Genomic DNA, 23,923 nt, shown 5'->3' with positions numbered 1-23,923 from the left:
CTTAAGAATTTATTCAGGAGCGAACCGCTCCTCTGCCTCTCAGCTTCCTGTTTGCCGCCAAGGGTGCACTCTTGAATGATTGACAATTCATAACAACAGTATGGATCTTCCGCTTGTCTAAATGCTGCATTTTCTGGTACTGGAATCAGAGGCTGCTTTGTCTCTGTACCATTGGAGAAGCAAAAAGATACTGAAGCAGGTCAGATATAGTGATCCAGAGAGATTCAGGACAATTGCTACCTATGCCAAGTCTCCCCATCTTTCCCTCGCTTGTGATCAGTTAACTACAGTGGGGCAAAAAAGTATTTAGTCAGTCAGCAATAGTGCAAGTTCCACCACTTAAAAAGATGAGAGGCGTCTGTAATTTACATCATAGGTAGACCTCAACTATGGGAGACAAACTGAGAACAAAAAATCCAGAAAATCCCATTGTCTGTTTTTTTAACATTTTATTTGCATATTATGGTGGAAAATAAGTATTTGGTCAGAAACAAACAATCAAGATTTCTGGCTCTCACAGACCTGTAACTTCTTCTTTAAGAGTCTCCTCTTTCCTCCACTCATTACTCAGTAATGGCACCTGTTTAAACTTGTTATCAGTATAAAAAGACACCTGTGCACACCCTCAAACAGTCTGACTCCAAACTCCACTATGGTGAAGACCAAAGAGCTGTCAAAGGACACCAGAAACAAAATTGTAGCCCTGCACCAGGCTGGGAAGACTGAATCTGCAATAGCCAACCAGCTTGGAGTGAAGAAATCAACAGTGGGAGCAATAATTAGAAAATGGAAGACATACAAGACCACTGATAATCTCCCTCGATCTGGGGCTCCACGCAAAATCCCACCCCGTGGGGTCAGAATGATCACAAGAACGGTGAGCAAAAATCCCAGAACCACGTGGGGGGACCTAGTGAATGAACTGCAGAGAGCTGGGACCAATGTAACAAGGCCTACCATAAGTAACACACTACGCCACCATGGACTCAGATCCTGCAGTTCCAGATGTGTCCCACTGCTTAAGCCAGTACATGTCCGGGCCCGTCTGAAGTTTGCTAGAGAGCATTTGGATGATCCAGAGGAGTTTTGGGAGAATGTCCTATGGTCTGATGAAACCAAACTGGAACTGTTTGGTAGAAACACAACTTGTCGTGTTTGGAGGAAAAAGAATACTGAGTTGCATCCATCAAACACCATACCTACTGTAAAGCATGGTGGTGGAAACATCATGCTTTGGGGCAGTTTCTCTGCAAAGGGGCCAGGACGACTGATCCAGGTACATGAAAGAATGAATGGGGCCATGTATCGTGAGATTTTGAGTGCAAACCTCCTTCCATCAGCAAGGGCATTGAAGATGAAACGTGGCTGGGTCTTTCAACATGACAATGATCCAAAGCACACCGCCAGGGCAACGAAGGAGTGGCTTCGTAAGAAGCATTTCAAGGTCCTGGAGTGGCCTAGCCAGTCTCCAGATCTCAACCCTATAGAAAACCTTTGGAGGGAGTTGAAAGTCCATGTTGCCAAGCGAAAAGCCAAAAACATCACTGCTCTAGAGGAAATCTGCATGGAGGAATGGGCCAACATACCAACAACAGTGTGTGGCAACCTTGTGAAGAATTACAGAAAACGTTTGACCTCTGTCATTGCCAACAAAGGATATATTACAAAGTATTGAGATGAAATTTTGTTTCTGACCAAATACTTATTTTCCACCATAATATGCAAATAAATTGTTAAAAAAACAGACAGTGATTTTCTGGATTTTTTTTTTCTCAGTTTGTCTCCCATAGTTGAGGTCTACCTATGATGTAAATTACAGACGCCTCTCATCTTTTTAAGTGGTGGAACTTGCACTATTGCTGACTGACTAAATACTTTTTGCCCCACTGTATATAAGAATTGCCATGACAACTCAAGGCCAAGTAATGGCAGCAGGGTCTGCCTACTGGGATCTCAGGAACATTTTAGTGGAAAATGTTTAATTTTTCTTCCCACTTATTCCACTTTGCATTAATCCCTGTGAAGTTCTGAGTGGTCAACAAACTACCTGACAGCAGTTTTGAATACGTTGAAGGGCGCTGTTTTTAAAATGGTATCAATTTTGGTAGATTCCAATATATTGGTCCCTTAAAGTCACTTCAAAACTGAATAAGGTACCTAAAAATAAGAGTTTTGCAAGTATTTGTTGAAAAAAATTGCTGCTAAACTGTTAACCCAAGGACATTTGAGAAATTATATCGATGTAAAGTAGAAAAGTGATAAATGTTATTTATTAACTATCTGGTTTATGGTTGTGACAGAGTCACTGGTGAAGTGATGGAGGGGAGATACGTTTCACTGCGCATAATGGCGTCAGTGATGTGAAACCAGAATAGTTTACTCCAGCACACTACTTGTTGGACGGTTTATTGAAAGTTATATCATGGGCTGGTTTTAGTGGACATTCATAGAGCGGTATTCTCCACCTGCAATGTCCTGACAGGACCTGTGTGATGTCGAGACTATGTGATCAATCACAAGATGAAGTAATCGCATGGTCTGGGCTTAAATGGCTGACAGCCAAAGCTTTCAGTGTCCTGTGTGCACCTGGAGAGGGAGTACTCCAGGGAAGTGTGTGCTAAACCAGAACTGTGGACATTGCTACCTGTAAGCGGGCTGATCCCCGCTAGGAAAAGGACTGTGTATCTTTTTTAGTTTCTTTGCTTTGCTGTTTTGCCCAGAGGGCTGTGTTTACTTTCCCAAGCTTGGTGTATGCTGTCTTCAATAAGCCAAGCATTTTCTTAAAGAGACAGTGATCTGGATATACATTTTAATAAAATTTATGGTTTTTTTTATAAAAAAAAAAAGCAAAACACATTGAACTGAATTTACCACTAGCAACTACAATGTGTTGTGAAAAATTATTCTCAGAATCACAAGGAAACATTGAAACAAACCAGAGTTATTACCACATAAAGTGACATTTCAAACTTGAAAAATCAGGCTTGGTCAGTAATGGGTTAAATCCTAATGCTCACCGTCATCCAACTGGGCCAAACATGAATTGCATTTCTAAGAAATTAGGTTGATCCCAAAATATGAATAGGCCAGCACCCAAAAACCACAACTATACAGTGTCATGTAAAAGTTTCTCAGACAGATGTCTGTCCAGCCTGTTTGAAGACTTCGATTGAAGGAGAAACCCCCAATTTACGTGGCAGCCTGTTCCACTGATTGATCACCCTCACTTTTACTCTGAAACTATAAAAAGATGAGAAAGAAATGAACTCCCTGGCCACAACTGAAGTCGCAAATGAATTTTCAGGACCATACATTAGCATGTAAAAGTTTGGGCACCCCCAGTCAAAATTACTGTTATTGTGAACAGTTAAGCAAGTTGAAGATTAAATGATCTCTAAAAGGCCTAAAATTAAAGATGACACATTTCCCTTGTATTTTAGGCAAAAAAAGAAAATTATATATATATATGTATATACATATATATATATATATATACATATATATATATATATACACAAACATATATATTTAAATTCATACATATATTTTTTTTCATTCTTTACATTTTAAAAATTACAAATTACCGTATTTTTTGCTTTGTAAGACGCTCCAGATTATAAGACGCACCCTGTTGTGAATTCTGCTCTTGGGCTCCCTCCGGTGGTTATGAGTGGTAGTGCTGCTGTCTTTGGATCGCAGCATTTATCAGGTGTGTCCACTTATTGCAATTTGGACTGGGCTATTTAGTCTTGCTTGATCCTTTAGTCAGTGCCAGTTGTCCATTGTTTTTGGAGGATTCACATCCATACCTGGTCTCTCCTGTTTTGCTGTTCATTTCAACAAAAATAAGTTCTGGCTTTGTTTTTGCTGTCCACATGCTGTGGACCTTATAGTTCAGTGCATTTTCATGTTTTGTCTTGTCCAGCTTTGTCTGTGAAGGATTTTTTGCAGCCAAGCTGTGTCTCTGGAAATGCAGATATACCCTCCATGTCTTTAGTCAGATGTGGAGATTTGTATTTTCTGTGGTGGATATTTTCTAGTGTTTTTATACTGACCGCATAGTACTCTGTCCTATTCTTTCTTTTTAGCTAGAATGGCCTCCTTTGCTAAATCCTGATTTCAGTCTGCGTATGTCATTTCCCTCTCCTCTCACAGTCAATATTTGTGGGAGGGGGCTGTCTATCCTTTGGGGATTTTCTCTGAGGCAAGATAGTTTTCCCGTTTCTATCTTTAGGGGAAGTTAGTTCTTAGGCTGTGTCGAGGTGTCTAGGGAGCGTTAGGTACATCCCACAGCTACTTCTAGTTGCAGTGCTAAGTTCAGGGTCTGCGGTCAGTACAGGTACCACCTTCTCCAGTGTACGTCTCATGCTGCTCCTCGGCCACCAGATCATAACAGCACCCCAAATTTTGAGGAGAAAAAGAGGAAAAAACTTTTTTTGATAAATTGGTGGGGCGTCTTATAATCCATGCGTCTTATTACTTACCAGGGGTTGTGGCTGCGGTGGATCATGGTCCCAGGGTCGTTGCTGGAGGCAGGGATGAGGGGCTCTGCAGGGGGGCTTCTGTGCTGCAGGGGGCTCCTGTGCTGCAGGCTGGGATGACGGGGTCTGCAGGGGGGCTCCGGTGCTGCAGGAGGCTCCTGTGCTGCAGGCTAGGATGAGGGGGTCTGCAGGGGGCTCCTGTGCTGCAGGCTGGGATGAGGGGGTCCGCAGGGGGGCTCCGGTGCTGCAGGGCTGTCTCCGGTGCTGCAGGGGGCTCTGGCGACATTTTGTGAAAGATCAGAGCCCCCCAGCACTTCTTCCATGCGTTCCTGTATGACTGACTCCGGGAAAATGGCCGCCGGAATCTCAGGAGATGAGATCTTCCATGCATTCCTGTATGACTGACTCCGGGAAAATGGCCGCCGGAATCTCAGGAGATGAGATCTTCCATGCATTCCTGTATGACTGACTCCGGGAAAATGGCCACCGGAATCTCGAGAGATGAGATCTCAGCGCTGAAATCTCATCTCCCGAGATTCCGGCGGCCATTTTCCCGGAGTCAGTCATACAGGAACGCATGGAAGAAGTGCTGGGGGGCTCTGGACTTTCACAAAATGTCGCCAGAGCCCCCCGCAGCATTGGAGCCTCCAGCATCACCTGGGGCAGCAGTGGTGGCGGGCGGTGGCGGCGGGCCGCAGTGGCGGCGGACACCCCCTCATCCCAGCCTGTAAGTGGTATATCCGCTTTGTAAGACGCACCCCCATTTCCCCCCCAAATTTGGGGGAGATAAAGTGCGTCTTACAAAGCAGAAAATACTGAAGAAATACTGAAGAAAAATTATCTTTCACAATTGGTGCAGAATCCAACCAGAGGAGCAGCACTTTTAGACCTAATACTATCTAATAGACCTGACAGAATAACAAATCTGCAGGTGGTTGGGCATTTAGGAAATAGCGACCACAATATTGTGCAGTTTCACCTGTCTTTCACTAGGGGGACTTGTCAGGGAGTCACAAAAACATTGAACTTTAGGAAGGCAAAGTTTGAACAGCTTAGAGATGCCCTTAATCTGGTAGACTGGGACAATATCCTCAGAAATGAGAATACAGATAATAAATGGGAAATGTTTAAGAACATCCTAAATAGGCAGTGTAAGCGGTTTATACCTTGTGGGAATAAAAGGACTAGAAATAGGAAAAACCCAATGTGGCTAAACAAAGAAGTAAGACAGGCAATTAACAGTAAAAAGAAAGCATTTGCACTACTAAAGCAGGATGGCACCATTGAAGCTCTAAAAAACTATAGGGAGAAAAATACTTTATCTAAAAAACTAATTAAAGCTGCCAAAAAGGAAACAGAGAAGCACATTGCTAAGGAGAGTAAAACTAATCCCAAACTGTTCTTCAACTATATCAATAGTAAAAGAATAAAAACTGAAAATGTAGGCCCCTTAAAAAATAGTGAGGAAAGAATGGTTGTAGATGACGAGGAAAAAGCTAACATATTAAACACCTTCTTCTCCACGGTATTCACGGTGGAAAATGAAATGCTAGGTGAAATCCCAAGAAACAATGAAAACCCTATATTAAGGGTCACCAATCTAACCCAAGAAGAGGTGCGAAACCGGCTAAATAAGATTAAAATAGATAAATCTCCGGGTCCGGATGGCATACACCCACGAGTACTAAGAGAACTAAGTAATGTAATAGATAAACCATTATTTCTTATTTTTAGTGACTCTATAGCGACAGGGTCTGTTCCGCAGGACTGGCGCATAGCAAATGTGGTGCCAATATTCAAAAAGGGCTCTAAAAGTGAACCTGGAAATTATAGGCCAGTAAGTCTAACCTCTATTGTTGGTAAAATATTTGAAGGGTTTCTGAGGGATGTTATTCTGGATTATCTCAATGAGAATAACTGTTTAACTCCATATCAGCATGGGTTTATGAGAAATCGCTCCTGTCAAACCAATCTAATCAGTTTTTATGAAGAGGTAAGCTATAGACTGGACCACGGTGAGTCATTGGACGTGGTATATCTCGATTTTTCCAAAGCGTTTGATACCGTGCCGCACAAGAGGTTGGTACACAAAATGAGAATGCTTGGTCTGGGGGAAAATGTGTGTAAATGGGTTAGTAACTGGCTTAGTGATAGAAAGCAGAGGGTGGTTATAAATGGTATAGTCTCTAACTGGGTCGCTGTGACCAGTGGGGTACCGCAGGGGTCAGTATTGGGACCTGTTCTCTTCAACATATTCATTAATGATCTGGTAGAAGGTTTACACAGTAAAATATCGATATTTGCAGATGATACAAAACTATGGAAAGCAGTTAATACAAGAGAAGATAGTATTCTGCTACAGATGGATCTGGATAAGTTGGAAACTTGGGCTGAAAGGTGGCAGATGAGGTTTAACAATGATAAATGTAAGGTTATACACATGGGAAGAGGGAATCAATATCACCATTACACACTGAACGGGAAACCACTGGGTAAATCTGACAGGGAGAAGGACTTGGGGATCCTAGTTAATGATAAACTTACCTGGAGCAGCCAGTGCCAGGCAGCAGCTGCCAAGGCAAACAGGATCATGGGGTGCATTAAAAGAGGTCTGGATACACATGATGAGAGCATTATACTGCCTCTGTACAAATCCCTAGTTAGACCGCACATGGAGTACTGTGTCCAGTTTTGGGTACCGGTGCTCAGGAAGGATATAATGGAACTAGAGAGAGTACAAAGGAGGGCAACAAAATTAATAAAGGGGATGGGAGAACTACAATACCCAGATAGATTAGCGAAATTAGGATTATTTAGTCTAGAAAAAAGACGACTGAGGGGCGATCTAATAACCATGTATAAGTATATAAGGGGACAATACAAATATCTCGCTGAGGATCTGTTTATACCAAGGAAGGTGACGGGCACAAGGGGGCATTCTTTGCGTCTGGAGGAGAGAAGGTTTTTCCACCAACATAGAAGAGGATTCTTTACTGTTAGGGCAGTGAGAATCTGGAATTGCTTGCCTGAGGAGGTGGTGATGGCGAACTCAGTCGAGGGGTTCAAGAGAGGCCTGGATGTCTTCCTGGAGCAGAACAATATTGTATCATACAATTATTAGGTTCTGTAGAAGGACGTAGATCTGGGTATTTATTATGATGGAATATAGGCTGAACTGGATGGACAAATGTCTTTTTTCGGCCTTACTAACTATGTTACTATGTATATATATTGTAATTTTTTTTTACATTTTAAAAATTGCAAAATGGAAAATGGACCTATGCAAAAGTTTTTGGGCACCCTGCATGGTTAGTACCTAGTAGCACCCCCTTTTGCAAGTATCACAGCTTCTAAATGCTTTTTGCAGCCAGACAAGAGTCTTTTAATTCTTGTTTGAGAAATTTTCCACCATTCTTCCTTGGTAAATTCTTCCAGCCTTGTGATATTCCAGGACTGTCTTGCATGCGCTGCTATTTTGAGGTCTAGCCACAGATTTTCAGTGATGTTCATGTCAAGGGACTGTGAGAGCCATTGTAAAACCTTCAGCTTGCACCTTTTGAGGTAGTATATTGTGGATTTTGATGTTTGTTTAATATCATTATTACTGATGAGCTAATATACTCGTTACTCGAGATTTCCCGAGCACGTTCGGGTATCCTCTGAGTATTTTTTAGTGCTCGGAGATTTAGTTTTCTTCGCAGCAGCTGAATGAATTACAGCTATTACCCAGCATGATTACATGTGGGGATTCCCTAGCAAACAGGCAACCCCCACATGTACTCAGCCTGGCTAATAGCTGTAAATCATTCAGCTGAGGCGATGAAAACTATATCTCCGAGCACTAAAAAATACTCGGAGGACACCCGAGCGTGCTCGGGAAATCTCGAGTAATGTGTATATTCGCTCATCACTAATCATTATCCATTAGTAGAAGTCATCCTCTTGTCAACTTTTTACAGATGTATTGTTTGCATCAAAAATGTGTTGAAATTTTGTTGAGTCATTCTCCTCTCTATCCATGAAATGTTCCCCGTGCCATTGGCTGTAAACAACCCCAAAGTATGATTGATCCATCCCCATGCTTAATGTTGGCGAGATGCTCTTTTCCTGAAATTCTTGTGCCCATTTTTCTCCACACATACCTTTGATCATTGTGGCCAAAATATCAAAAAAGTATATTTTAATCTCATCAGTTCACAAGACTTGTTTCCAAAATGCATTAGGCTTGTTTAGATGTTCTTTTGCATACTTCTGACGCTGAATTTTATGGTGAGGATGCAAGAAAAGTATTCTTCTGATGACTCTTTCATGAAGGCCATATTTGTGCAGGTGTCTCTGAACAGTAGAACAATGTACCACAATATCATAGTCTGCTAAATCTTTCTGATGGTCTTTTGCAGAAAAGTGAGGGTTCTGATTTGCCTCTCTAGCAATGCTGCAAGCAGCTGTTACTGAAATTTTGCTTGGTCTTCCAGACCTTATCTTGACCTCTGCTGTTCCTGTTAACTGCGATTTCTTAATTACATATCAAACTGAAGAAAGAGCAACTTGAAAATGCATTGCTATCTTCTTATAGTCTTCTTCTGCTTTGTGGGCCTCCACCTTTTTCAGACTGCTAGTCAGATTCTTAGAAGAACCCATGGCTGTAGTTTTTTGGCACAAGGTTAGAGGTGGCTGGGTTTTTATAAAGCTGGGAAACTTGCATCACCTGGCCTTTCTTAACGATGATAATGAACAAGCCATAACACTAACAGGCTAAATAAGATCTGGAACCTTGGTCAAAGTTGTCTAAGCACACACATCTCCAAGGGTGCCCAAACATTTGCATCATCCCATTTTCCTTTTTGTAATTTTTAAAATGTAAAGAATGAAAAAAATATATATATATAAAAGTAAAAGTGAGGATGATCAATGAGTGGAACAGGCTGCCACTAGAGGTGGTGAGTCCTCCTTCAATCGAAGTCTTCCAACAAAGTCTTGACAGACATCTGTCTGAGATGGTTTAGTGAATCTTGCATTGAGCTGGGGGTTAGACACGATGAACCTTTAGGACCATACCAACACTAACATTCTATAATCCTTTGATTCTAAATGACAGGCAGGTATTTGTTAACTTCCTGCTTGCTCTACCAGGTGCCGGATCAGAGTGGTCACAAACAGCTCCTGATGGGGATTCAGCTACTCCATGTCAACAGAGAAGCTCATCCTTTTCCAGGTTGCGCTGTCAATGGGGAGTGATTGTCGACATCATGCTGATTGACATCTGGCTTTCCACAGTTAGGCAGTGGGGAGCAGGATGCCAATCAGCATGACGTCAGTAGTTATGCCTCATTAACAGAGGAGAGCAGAGCAGAAGAGAAGCTGTTGCGCTGTCAACATGACATCAGCAAAAGCCCCTGAATTACTGGCAGGAGTAGTCTGTGACTACTCTGTGTCAGCAGAGATCGGTAGAGGGGCACAACAGGCAAGTAGTTAGCAACTACCTGCCTGGATGTTCTTAGGCCTATAGTAAAAACAATTAAATAGTCACAGTTAACCCTTGAAATACTATAAAAAAAAATGTCTCCAATGCAATGGACTTTATCAGCGTGGGGTCAACCATTGCAAAACGTGTTCCTATGCACTATACTTTTGGTTCCAGATCATGACTGGTTAGGAATGATGATATTAGCTCTTTTAATATTCTCTTTCTCAGCAAGACACTGGAATATGGGTCAAAATTTATCTTATGGTTATCGCATTAATTAATTAAAATACAACCTGTCTTCCTATTAAAAGATCCACATTAAATAATGTACGTTCCATAGTACATCACTAATTGTCAAGCATACATATGCATTATATTTGATGCCACATACTTGTACTATTATTCTTTTGCAATAGATTTAACCTTGATACGAAGACAAAGGATTTATACTATAAATAAACCTAATCAGAATTCACCTATCTTCCCATCTATGTAGGTCTAGCTATCCTCTTCTGCAAGAAAGGGAATGTAATATAGAACAGACTGTATCTTTATGTATTGAATAGAGTGTTAAAGTTTTCAAAGACAAAACTGTGAAAAGCACAAACTAGCCACACATCAAGTCAATGGCAAATTTAAACTGTAAATATATATAGAATAACATAGATCTCACACTCTTCCCATTCACATTTCATGCATTTCAGTAGCAATGGTGGTAATGTCAGGATTCAGCAGCTAGCAAACCACCTTGATGATGCTCATCAAGAAAGAGCCCAGATTAATACAAAATGAAGAAAGACTGGTCCACTCCACCAGTGCATGTTAATGTAACACCCCAGGGTCCTGGCTGCTACAGTGGCATTGCTTTCCTCACGGGGAGGGTGATGTCACGCTTAGAAGGGAAAGAAGATCTCTTTCACCAGGTAAACACAATGAACACAACATGTTCACACTCCAGGCCAGAAGGGGGAGCTCTGAACCCAGATTAAGGGGAACTTCCCTAATATAGATTCTGGTTTGGAGCGAAAGTTAGTTAGTGTCTGACAGGCAGCAGACCGGAGCAGTCTGAGGCAGAAAGACATATATGGGGCTGTGCAGCCAGAGTTGCTGTAGCTCCAGGATTGAGAGATCCCGAAGGAGGAACAATGTTAGTGAGCGTTCAGAAGAATGGAGCACAGGAGAGAGACATCGGGGAGAATAGCAGTGTTTGGGAACTTCCCTGGCAGATCGCAGATTCTGGTGGCCGGAAGACCGAGGCTGTGTCCGAATCTGTGATGTCACTAGTTGAAGTCATATATCTTCGCTTTTCTTCTTCATCTGGTGCTGACCGCTATCACTTTTTTACAGACAGGACTTGCCTCTGCAGAAAATAACACACAGACATCTATATAAAGCGACAGTGTTGTCTGTTGTGAATTCTGTTATCGAACTCCCTCCTGTGGTCATGAATGGTACTTCGGCGAGTTCTGTCCATGGACTCCCTCTGGTGGCTGTGAGTGGAGCTGCTGGTTCTGAGGTTCCTTCCACAGGTGACTTAGTTTATTCTTTGGCTGGCTGCTCTATTTAACTCCACTCAGATCGTTACTCCATGCCAGCTGTCAATGTTCTTGTACTGGTTCAGTTCGCTCTTGGATCTTTTTGGTGTCTACTCCAGCAGAAGCTAAGTCCCTGCTAGTTAATTATTTGTTCATTGTTTTCTTGTCCAGCTTGCTATCATGATTTTGCCTTGCTAGCTGGAAGCTCTGGGATGCAGAGTGGCACCTCCACACCGTGAGTCGGTGCGGGGGTCTTTTTGCACACTCTGCATGGTCTTTTTGTAGTTTTTGTGCTGACCGCAAAGATACCTTTCCTATCCTCAGTCTGTTTAGTAAGTTTGGCCTCCTTTGCTGAAACCTGTTTCATTTCTGTATTTGTGACTTTCATCTTAACTCACAGTCAATATATGTGGGGGGCTGCCTTTTCCTTTGGGGAATTTCTCTGAGGCAAGGTAGGCTTTATTTCTATTTCTAGGGCTAGTTAGCTCTTAGGCTGTGTAGAGGCATCTAGGCAGAGTTAGGTACGCTCCACGGCTATTTCTAGTGTGTGTGATAGGATTAGGGGTTGCGGTCAGCAGAGCTCCCACTTCCCAGAGCTTGTCCTGTGTTAGTTTAACCATCAGGTCGTTCCGGGTGCTCCTAACCACCAGGTCCATAACAGTACAGCTGGCCAAAAGTGTTAATGCATCTCAATAGAGGGATAAGAGAAGTTCAGAGACCTTTTTTTTTTATCTGCAGTGTGTTTTGTCTTTCTTTTCCCCTTAACCTCTGGGTGGTTCAGGACACAGGTGTAGATATGGACATTCAAGGTCTGTCCTCTTGTGTGGATCATCTCACTGCAAGGGTACAAAACATTCAAGATTTTGTGGTTCAGAATCCGATGTTGGAGCCTAGAATTCCAATTCCTGATTTGTTTTCTGGGGATAGATCTAAGTTCCTGAATTTCAAAAATAATTGTAAACTGTTTCTTGATTTGAAACCCCGCTCCTCTGGTGACCCCGTTCAACAAGTAAAAATCATTATTTCTTTGTTGCGTGGCGACCCTCAAGACTGGGCATTTTCCCTTGCGCCATGAGATCCTGCATTGCGTGATGTAGATGCGTTTTTTCTGGCGCTTGGATTGCTTTATGATGAACCTAATTCAGTGGATCAGGCAGAGAAAATCTTGCTGGCTTTGTGTCAGGGTCAGGATGAAGTGGAGGTATATTGTCAGAAGTTTAGGAAGTGGTCTGTGCTTACTCAGTGGAATGAGTGTGCCCTGGCGGCAATTTTCAGAAAGGGTCTTTCTGAAGCCCTTAAGGATGTCATGGTGGGATTTCCCACACCTGCTGGTCTGAATGAGTCTATGTCCTTGGCCATTCAGATCGATCGGCGCTTGCGTGAGCGCAAAGCTGTGCACCATTTGGATGTATTCTCTGAGCATAGGCCTGAGCCTATGCAATGTGATAGGACTTTGACCAGAGCTGAACGGCAAGAACACAGACGTCGGAATGGGCTGTGTTTTTACTGTGGTGATTCCACTCATGCTATCTCCGATTGTCCTAAGCGCACTAAGCGGTTCGCTAGGTCTGCCACCATTGGTACGGTACAGTCTAAATTTCTTTTGTCCGTTACTCTGATTTGCTCTTTGTCGTCCTATTCTGTTATGGCATTTGTGGATTCAGGCGCTGCCCTGAATTTGATGGACTTGGAGTTTGCCAGGCGCTGTGGTTTTTTCTTGGAGCCCTTGTAGTATCCTATTCCATTGAGAGGAATTGATGCTACGCCTTTGGCCAAGAATAAGCCTCAGTACTGGACTCAATTGACCATGTGCATGGCTCCTGCACATCAGGAGGATATTCGCTTTTTGGTGTTGCATAATCTGCATGATGTGGTCATTTTGGGGTTGCCATGGCTACAGGTCCATAATCCAGTATTGGATTGGAAATCTATGTCTGTGTCCAGCTGGGGTTGTCAAGGGGTACATGGTGATGTTCCATTGCTGTCAATTTCGTCTTCCACTCCTTCTGAAGTCCCTGAGTTTTTGTCGGATTACCGGGATGTATTTGATGAGCCCAAATCCAGTGCCCTACCTCCTCATAGGGATTGCGATTGTGCTATTAATTTGATTTCTGGTAGTAAGTTTCCTAAGGGCCGACTGTTCAATTTATCTGTGCCAGAGCACGCCGCTATGTGGAGTTATATAAAGGAATCCTTGGAGAAAGGTCATATTCGCCCGTCGTCATCACCGTTGGGAGCAGGGTTCTTTTTTTGTGGCCAAGAAGGATGGTTCTTTGAGACCTTGTATTGATTACCGCCTTCTTAATAAGATCACGGTCAAATTTCAGTACCCTTTGCCGCTGCTGTCTGATTTGTTTGCTCGGATTAAGGGGGCTAGTTGGTTCACCAAGATAGATCTTCGAGGGGCGTATAATCTTGTGCGTATTAAACAGGGCGATGAATGGAAAACAGCATTTAATACGCCCGAAGGCCATTTTGAGTACCTGGTTATGCCATTCGGGCTGTCTAATGCTCCATCTGTGTTTCAGTCCTTTATGCATGACATCTTCCGAAAGTACCTGGATAGATTCATGATTGTATATTTGGATGATATTTTGGTCTTTTCGGATGATTGGGAGTCTCATGTGAAGCAGGTCAGAATGGTGTTCCAGGTCCTTCGTGCGAATTCCTTGTTTGTGAAGGGGTCAAAATGTCTCTTTGGAGTTCAGAAGGTTTCTTTTTTTGGGTTTTATTTTTTCCCCTTCTACTATCAAGATGGACCCTGTTAAAGTTCAGGCCATTTATGATTGGACTCACCCGACATCTGTGAAGAGCCTGCAGAAGTTCCTGGGCTTTGCTAATTTTTACCGTCGCTTCATCGCTAATTTTTCTAGTGTTGCTAAACCGTTGACTGATTTGACCAAGAAAGGTGCTGATGTGGTCAATTGGTCCTCTGCGGCCGTAGAGGCTTTTCAGGAGTTGAAGCGTCATTTTTCTTCTGCCCATGTCATGGGCAGAAGAAAAACGTGTCATTTCGTTTGGCCCTTCCAGCTTCTTTTGCCATCCATAATGTGTTCCATAGGTCGTTATTGCGGAGATACGTGGCGCCTATGGTTCCCTCTGTTGATCCTCCTGCCCCGGTGTTGGTCGAGGGGGAGTTGGAGTATGTGGTGGAGAAGATTTTGGATTCTCGTATTTCGAGACGGAAACTCCAGTACCTGGTCAAGTGGAAGGGTTATGGTCAGGAAGATAATTCCTGGGTTTTTGCCTCTGATGTTCATGCTGCCGATCTAGTTCGTGCCTTTCATTTGGCTCGTCCTGATCGGCCTGAGGGCTCTGGTGAGGTTTCGGTGACCCCTCATCAAGGGGGGGGTACTGTTGTGAATTCTGTTATCGAACTCCCTCCTGTGGTCATGAATGGTACTTCGGCGAGTTCTGTCCATGGACTCCCTCTGGTGGCTGTGAGTGGAGCTGCTGCTTCTGAGGTTCCTTCCACAGGTGACTTAGTTTATTCTTTGGCTGGCTGCTCTATTTAACTCCACTCAGATTGTTACTCAATGCCAGCTGTCAATGTTCTTGTACTGGTTCAGTTCGCTCTTGGATCTTTCTGGTGACCTGTCTACTCCAGCAGAAGCTAAGTCCCTGCTAGTTAATTATTTGTTCATTGTTTTCTTGTCCAGCTTGCTATCATGATTTTGCCTTGCTAGCTGGAAGCTCTGGGATGCAGAGTGGCACCTCCGCACCGTGAGTCGGTGCGGGGGTCTTTTTGCACACTCTGCGTGGTCTTTTTGTAGTTTTTGTGCTGACCGCAAAGATACCTTTCCTATCCTCAGTCTGTTTAGTAAGTCTGGCCTCCTTTGCTGAAACCTGTTTCATTTCTGTGTTTGTGACTTTCATCTTAACTCACAGTCAATATATGTGGGGGGCTGCCTTTTCCTTTGGGGAATTTCTCTGAGGCAAGGTAGGCTTTATTTTCTATCTCTAGGGCTAGTTAGCTCTTAGGCTGTGTAGAGGCATCTAGGCAGAGTTAGGTACGCTTCACGGCTATTTCTAGTGTGTGTGATAGGATTAGGGGTTGCGGTCAGCAGAGCTCCCACTTCCCAGAGCTTGTCCTGTGTTAGTTTAACCATCAGGTCGTTCCGGGTGCTCCTAACTACCAGGTCCATAACAGTTGTCCTGCACAATACTTGGATGTCCCTTTTGTTCCACCCTTGGAAGGCATTATATACAAAAGTAAAATATATTACAGCAGTAATATTGCCTCTTAACTGGCCCATTCAGTAATTATGTCCCCCACATGCCACCATCAACTAATAATGTGAGTTCCTCATTTTGCCCCCCCATAGAGTAATTAAGTCAGCTGTCCTGTAATAATGTCCTCCAGCATAAACCCCTTCCTCTAATAATGTCCCACATCCTGGCCTCTTTATTTATTGATGTCCCCCTTCCTGGGCCCCATCCTTTAATGTCCCCAATTCTATGTCCCTTTATTTATTAATGTCCCACATCCTTGCTCCTTTATTTAACATTTCCCCCCATACAATAATAATATCCCCCATCCTGCGAACCTTTATTAAATATTTAATATTTAATAATGTCACCCATCCTGGCTCCGTCCTGTAATAATTTCACATTTCCTGCCGATTTTCTGTAACGAAGTAAAAAATAAAGATTCTTCTTACCAGCGAACGGCATCCTCTTGCTGCTCCATATCAGGCATGTGGGGATGGAGCGGCACATGGAAGTAATGTCATTCGCTCTTCATTATGGGCACATTGACTTCCCGAAGAAGTGAATGAAAAGCCACAGTTCTGACTTCTTCCGGATATCAATTACGTCTGAAGGAGGGGAGAGGTAAGTGTTAGGGGTCGAGTTCCCGCCTCTGCACAAGGGGAATCTTGGGCCATCTTCTCTGCGGTCTCCCATTCTCCTGCCGCAGTGGAGCCTGCCAAGCGGAGACGTCGGTCCCAGCATCTTGCTCAGTCCCACTCTGTACAAAGAAATACTGCTGCTTTACCTGCTTCTGCCATTGAAGTCAGTGCTGGGCAGCAGCGAGCAGATGCTTCTGGGACTAAGTCCTGCTTTTCTCGTTCTGAGCATGCCCTGAGTAAGATGTCTCAGTGGAGATCGAGGGTCACATGGTTAGATACTGCAGCTAAGTCCATTGGTCCTTTCAGGAAGGTCCTGTAGGTGCTAGGACTAAGTTCTGCTTTGCACACACTGAGCATGCCCAGGGCAAGATCTCTCAGTGGAGATTTAGGGTCACATGCTCAGGTATGGCAGTCTCTCATTGGTCCTTCAAGGAAGGTCTTTTACTTGCTGCAGCTATATAAGGCTCGCATGGCCACACGGCCATGCGCTAGTATCAATTCATATATGTGCTTTGCGCCAGTGTGGTTATGCATGAGTGTGTTCAGGGACTCGGCTGAAATAAGCCCCTAGAATACCGGCACCTCCGGTGAGGAGATTGTATGAGTGTGTTCAGAGACCCAGCTGAAATAAGCCCCTAGAATACCGGCTTCTCTGGTGAGGAGATTGCATGTTGCTTAACCACTGACTGCTATCAGCTTGGCAGTAAGCGTGTGCTCCTGTGAGGCTAACAGGGCGCAGTGCTTCCCTTTCACGGCTACTCTGTGGAGTAACAGAGCTAGTCTATACCACCAAACAGTGCCGACATTCGCTAGCAGCAGGTTCCTCCTGCACGGTGGACCCCGGGCTGCGAATGCACCATCTATATATATAATTGCCTAAGGGTTTTTCCATCTGTCTGTCTGTCTTTCTGTCTGTCTGTCTGTCCTGGAAATCCCGCGTCTCTGATTGGTCGAGGCCGCCAGGCCTCGACCAATCAGCGACGGGCACAGTATCGACGTTGAAATCCCGCGTCTCTGATTGGTCGAGGCCGCAAGGCCTCGACCAATCAGTGACGGGCACAGCGACGATGATGTCATAAAGGACGTAGACATCCCGCGTCTGATTGGTCGAGACCGCCAGGCCACGACCAATCAGCGCCGGGCACAGTATCGATGTAGATGTCATAATGGTTCCCATGGCGACGATGATGTCATAAAGGTTGCCTCGACCAATCAGCGACGGGCACAGTCTGCCGCGAATTCTGGAATCATCATTGTCCATATACTACGGGGACATGCATATTCTAGAATACACGATGCGTTAGAATCGGGCCACAATCTAGTTTATAATAAACATCTCTGTTTACTCGGTGTGTTCCGCTAGCCCTAAGAGTATACTAGCGTCTGGCTAGTAAATGGCGGACGATCAGCGTTTACAGCGGTACATCCAGCAGCTGGAGGGTAGGTTGGCGGCTCTCGAGCGCACAACCTCAGCTGTGGATGTTACCGCGGTTGCTGTTCAGGCTGCAAGTGTAGCTGCAGCCTGTTTGTCCTCTGCCACCCCTGCTCCGACTTTATCCTGTCTCCCGCTTCCAGACAAGTTTGCTGGTGACAGTAAGCAATGTTGAGGATTCGTGAGTCAGTGCTCCATACATCTTGAGCTTCTGGCTGCAGGTTTTCCTACGGAACGGGCGAAAGTGGGATTTATTTTATCCCTTTTGTCGGGCAGGGCGTTGGAGTGGGCAACGCCGCTATGGGAGCGCAATGATCGTGTGGTGCAGAGTGCTCCTCTCTTCTTGTATGCTCTGAAACAGGTCTTTTTGGGACCTCATGTCACCCACGATACCGCACTCCAATTGTTGGCAACAACCCAGGGTTCGTCCATGGTCAGCCAGTTCGCCGTCCAATTCCGGACTCTGATCTCTGAGCTGGAGTGGCCAGATAAATTCCTTATTCCGGTGTTCTGGAGAGGACTGGCAGACCATGTGAAGGATGCCTTGGCCACCAGGGAGATTCCCGCCACACTGGAGGAGCTTATTTCTATATCTACCCGCATCAACCTCCGTTTTAACGAGCGGAGGTTGGAGCGGGCCCAGTGTAGGCAGAGGTTTCGGCTGGCTCCCACCTTTGCCAGACCTCTAGAATCTTCCGTTCAGGCGTCCGACTCCCATGAGGCCATGGAAGTTTCTCGAGCGGGACCTAAGTCTCGGACCGCTTGAGTACCCGTGGTTTGCAGAAATTGCCAACAAGAAGGACATTATGCTAATAAATGTCCACGGCGGTTGGGTAAACGATCGTCTCTAGTAACCATTGGAGGAGGTTCTCTAGACACAGCGGCATTTTCCTCCAAGCTGTCCTTCAAGGGGACAATCATATTAGGCTCTTAGTCTCTAACAGTCGAGCTTTTTGTGGACTCTGGAGCAGAGGGGAATTTCATGTCCTCGGATTTTGCCCTGCGCCATGCAATACCTCTGGTGATGCTCACCAAACCGGTGACTGTTAGAGTAGTGAACGGGTCAACACTTCCATCTCAGATCACACACCAGACTGTCCCTTTCACGTTAGCTATGTCCCCATCCCACCAGGGGATAATTTCCCTTCTTGTCCTTCCCGAGGGAATGGATGAGATTCTGCTGGGAATACCCTGGCTCCGTTTCCACTCCCCACATATTGAGTGGACCTCTGGGAGGATATTGGGTTGGAGTGAATCCTGTAAGGGCAGATGTGTGAAAGAGTGCGTTCAGGTTTCCACCACTGAGATACCCGCAGATCTCTCTTCTCTTCCCAAATACTATTGGTCCTATGCAGACGTCTTCTCCAAAAAGGCTGCAGAGACCCTTCCGCCTCACCGTCCCTATGACTGTCCTATAGATCTCTTGCCTGGAGCAGAACCTCCTCGGGGACGTGTCTATCCCCTCTTTCTTCCGGAAACGGAGGATAAGTCCCTATACATCCAGGAGAATTTGGCAAGAGGGTTCATTAGGAAGTCAGTGTCACCAGCAGGGGCAGGGTTCTTCTTCGTGCAGAAGAAGAACGGAGAATTACGTCCTTGCATAGATTACAGGGGTCTTAACACCATCACCGTTAAGAATAAGTACCCGCTGCCCCTGATTTCTGAGCTTTTTGATAGGCTACGGGGAGCTAAGGTATTTACCAAATTAGATCTGCGGGGTGCTTATAACCTGATTCGCATACATGAGAGGGACGAATGGAAGACGGCGTTTAACACCAGAGATGGGCACTATGAGTATCTGGTGATGCCCTTCGGGCTCTGTAATGCCCCAGCCGTTTTCCAAGACTTTGTCAATGACATCTTCCGGGATATGCTTTCCACCTCGGTCGTAGTCTATCTGGATGATATTCTCATCTTTTCTCCAGATATTGACTCCCACCGGAGAGATGTTGGCAGAGTCTTCGACCTCTTACGGGCAAATTCTCTCTATGCAAAGTTGGAGAAGTGTATGTTTGAGCAGGAGTCTTTACCTTTCCTGGGCTATATCATCTCTGCCCAGGAATTGGCTATGGATCCTGCCAAACTACAGGCTGTGATGGACTGGCAAGAACTCCATTCTCTTAAAGCGGTGCAGCGCTTTATGGGGTTCATTAATTATTACCGCCAGTTCATTCCCCACTTCTCAACTTTGGTAGCTCCCTTGGTAGCCCTCACCAAGAAGGGAGAAAATCCCAAATTGTGGTCTGAAGAGGTCTCCAGGGCCTTTTCTTCTATTAAGTCTCATTTTGCTATCGCTCCCATCCTACATCGTCCCGATGTTGATAAGCCGTTCATAATGGAGGTGGATGCCTCTTCCGTTGGTGCAGGAGCAGTCCTCTTCCAAAAGGATGCTCAAGGTCGGAAGCATCCGTGCTTCTTCTTCTCCAAGACCTTCACACCTGCAGAGAGGAATTATTCCATTGGGGACAGGGAGTTGCTAGCGATGAAGCTGGCTTTCTCGGAATGGAGACATCTCTTGGAGGGGGCTCGTTTTCCCTTTCAAGTCTTCACAGACCACAAAAATTTGTTATATCTGCAAACAGCCCAGCGGCTAAATTCTCGCCAGGCCAGATGGTCCTTGTTCTTCTCCCGGTTCCACGTCACCCTTCATTATCTCGCTGGGGACAAGAACATTCGTGCTGATGCTCTTTCTCTCTCTGTTGTGTCATCTGAGGAGGAAGGGGAGCCTCGACTTATTGTCCCTTCAGAGAGCCTGAGAACCGTAGCGCCAATTTCGCTAGAGTCTGTGCCTCCGGGCAAGACTTTTGTGCCCATTAATTTGCGACCGGAGGTTCTCTCTTGGGCTCATTCGTCCAGGGTGGGTGGACATTTTGGGACAAAGAGGACATCTGAGCTGCTCGTGAGGACGTACTGGTGGCCACATATGGTCCGGGATGTCAGAGATTATATTCAGGCGTATGTCTCCTGCGCCAAAAATAAATCTCCTCGTCAACGACCAGCTGGGTTACTCTATCCCTTGCCGGTGGCAGACAGGCCCTGGGAGATGGTCGGGATGGACTTTGTTGTGGGTTTACCCAAGTCTCGCGGCTGTACCATCATTTGGGTCATCACCGATCATTTCTCGAAAATGGTGCATTTGGTGCCGCTACCACGGTTACCTTCTGCACGGGGCCTTGGCAGCGTTGTTCATAAAACACATTTTCTGCCTACACGGTAAAATTGTCAGTGACCGGGATCCCCAGTTCGCGTCTTGGTTCTGGAGAGAGCTTTGTCGTCTTTTCAGCATTGAGTTAAATCTCTCTTCCGCATATCATCCCGAGATGAATGGGTTGGTTGAGAGGGCCAACCAGACCTTGGTCACATATCTGCGACATTTTGTCTCAGCCAGGCAGGATGACTGGGCATCCTTGCTATCGTGGGGAGAGTTTGCACTGAACAACGCCGTAGCTGACTCCACTGGACAAACCCCATTCCTCCTTAATTATGGTCAGCATCCGCGGGTACCTGTGCCTATGCCCGTGTCTTCCGCCGACTTCAGGGTGGCAGACTGGGCTGTGGAGGCACGGGATATTTGGGACCGCACTCAGGATGCCATTCGGGCCTCCAAGGAGAGAATGAGGTCCTCCGCCGATGCACATCGGCACCCCACTCCGACCTTTGCTCCTGGCGACTTGGTGTGGCTCTCCGCCCGTAACATCAGGCTGCGAGTTGAGTCCACTAAGTTTTCACCTCGCTACTTGGGTCCCTTCAAGGTCATCGAACAGGTTAATCCTGTGGTCTATCGTTTGGCCCTTCCGCCATGCCTGGGTATCACCGACCCCTTTCATGTGTCCCTCTTGAAACCCGTATACATGTCCAGGTTTTCTGAGTCATCTGCTGGGTAATCGGGTTTGTCTACGGACAATTACGAGGTGAACGCTATTTTGGGGTGCAAGGTGGTACTTGGCAAAAAATTTTATTTGGTGGATTGGAAGGGTTATGGTCCTGAGGACAGGTCCTGGAAGCCTGCTGAGCACATTCGGGCTCCACAGTTCATTGCCACCTTCGAGCATAGCGGGGCCCAAGGAGGGGGGCCCTAGGAGGGGGGATAATGTTAGGGGTTGAGTTCCCACCTCTGCACAGTGGGAATCTCGGGCCATCTCCGCTGCGGTCTCCCATTCTTCTCCTGCCGCAGTGGAGCCTGCTCAGCGGAGACATCGGTCCCAGCATCTTGCTCAGTCCCACTCTGTACAAAGACTTACTACTGCTTTTCCTGCTTCTGCCATTGAAGTCAGTGCTGGGCAGCGGCGAGCAGACGCTTCTGGGACTAAGTCCTGCTTTTCTCGTTTTGAGCATGCCCTGAGTAAGATGTCTCAGTGGAGATCGAGGGTCACATGGTCAGATACTGCAGCTAAGTCCATTGGTCCTTTCAGGAAGGTCCTGTAGGTGCTAGGACTAAGTCCTGCTTTGCACACACTGAGCATGCCCAGGGCAAGATCTCTCAGTGGAGATTTAGGGTCACATGCTCAGGTATGGCAGTCTCTCATTGGTCCTTCTAGGAAGGTCTTTTACTTGCCACACGGCCATGCGCTAGTATCAATTCATATATGTGCTTTGCACCAGTGTGGTTATGCATGAGTGTGTTCAGGGACCCGGCTGAAATAATCCCCTAGAATACCGGCTTTTCCGGTGAGGAGATTGCATGTTGCATGACCACTGACTGCTATCAACTTGGCAGTAAGCGTGTGCTCCTGTGAGGCTAACAGGGCGCAGTGCTTCCCTTTCACGGCTACTCTGTGGAGTAACAGAGCTAGTCTATACCGCCAAACAGTGCCGCCATTCGCTAGCAGCAGGTTCCTCCTGCACGGTGGACCCCGGGCTGCGAACGCTCCATTTATAATAAACATCTCTATTTACTTGGTGCGTTCCGCTAGCCCTAACAGGAAGCGCCGCTGATTTTCTGTAGGAATCGCAGGACATAACAATAGCACATGAGCCCCGGGAGAGCCAGTGCTGCAGCATCGGAAGTTCATATAGGTGATATTATTTTATAAGGGGGTAGCACAGTTAATGAGAAAGGGTTGTCTGAGTTGGGGACAACCCCTTTGACTTGTATAGGAACAAGAGAAGGCGCTACCAGTGTGGTGTAGAGAAATACAAACTAATTCAATTAGATTTACAGTACTTTTAATGGAGTGTAATAGCTGTAATATTCTGGTATCAAACAATGTTAACCCCTTCCCGACCCATGACGCCACGTAGGCGTCATGAAAGTCGGTGCCAATCCGACCCATGACGCCTATGTGGCGTCATGGAAAGATCGCGTCCCTGCAGATCAGGTGAAAGGGTTAACTCCCATTTCACCCGATCTGCAGGGACAGGGGGAGTGGTAGTTTAGCCCACCCCCTCGTGGCTACGATCGCTCTGATTGGCTGTTGAAAGTGAAACTGCCAATCAGAGCGATTTGTAATATTTCACCTATTAAAACGGGTGAAATATTACAATCCAGCCATGGCCGATGCTGCAATATCATCGGCCATGGCTGGAAATACTAATGTGCCCCCACCCCACCCCACCGATCGCCCCCCCAGCCCTCCGATCTGGCCGGTACACTGCTACGGCTCCCCTCCGTCCTGTGCTCCGCTCCCCCCGTGCTCTTGTCCGCTCCCCCCGTGCTCCAATCACCCTCCCCCGTGCTCCAACCACCCCCCCTGCACTCCGATCCACCCCCCCTGCAGTCCGATCCACCCCCCCTGCAGTCCGATCCACCCCCGATGCTCCAATGCACCCCCCGTGCTCCGTTCCACCCCTACCGCGCTCCGATCCACCCCCCCATGCTCCGATCCCCCCCCCCCGTGCTCTCCCCCACCCTATCATACTTACCGATCCTGCCGGGGTCCATCCGTCTTCTCCCTGGGCGCCGCCATTTTCCAAATTGGCGGGCGCATGCGCAGTGCGCCCGCCGAATCTGCCGGCCGGCAGATTCGTTCCAAAGTACATTTTGATCACTGAGATAGATTATATCTCAGTGATCAAAATAAAAAAAATAATAAATGACCCCCCCCCCTTTGTCTCCCCCATAGGTAGGGACAATAAAAAAATAAAGAATTTTTTTTTTTCCACTTATGTTAGAATAGGGTTAGGGTTAGGGGTAGGGTTAGGGTTAGGGTTAGGGGTAG

This window comes from Ranitomeya imitator, chromosome 4, assembly GCF_032444005.1.
Source record: "Ranitomeya imitator isolate aRanImi1 chromosome 4, aRanImi1.pri, whole genome shotgun sequence".
NCBI classification, from domain to species: Eukaryota; Metazoa; Chordata; class Amphibia; order Anura; family Dendrobatidae; genus Ranitomeya; species Ranitomeya imitator.
Note: the sequence above shows the minus strand (reverse complement) of the source record.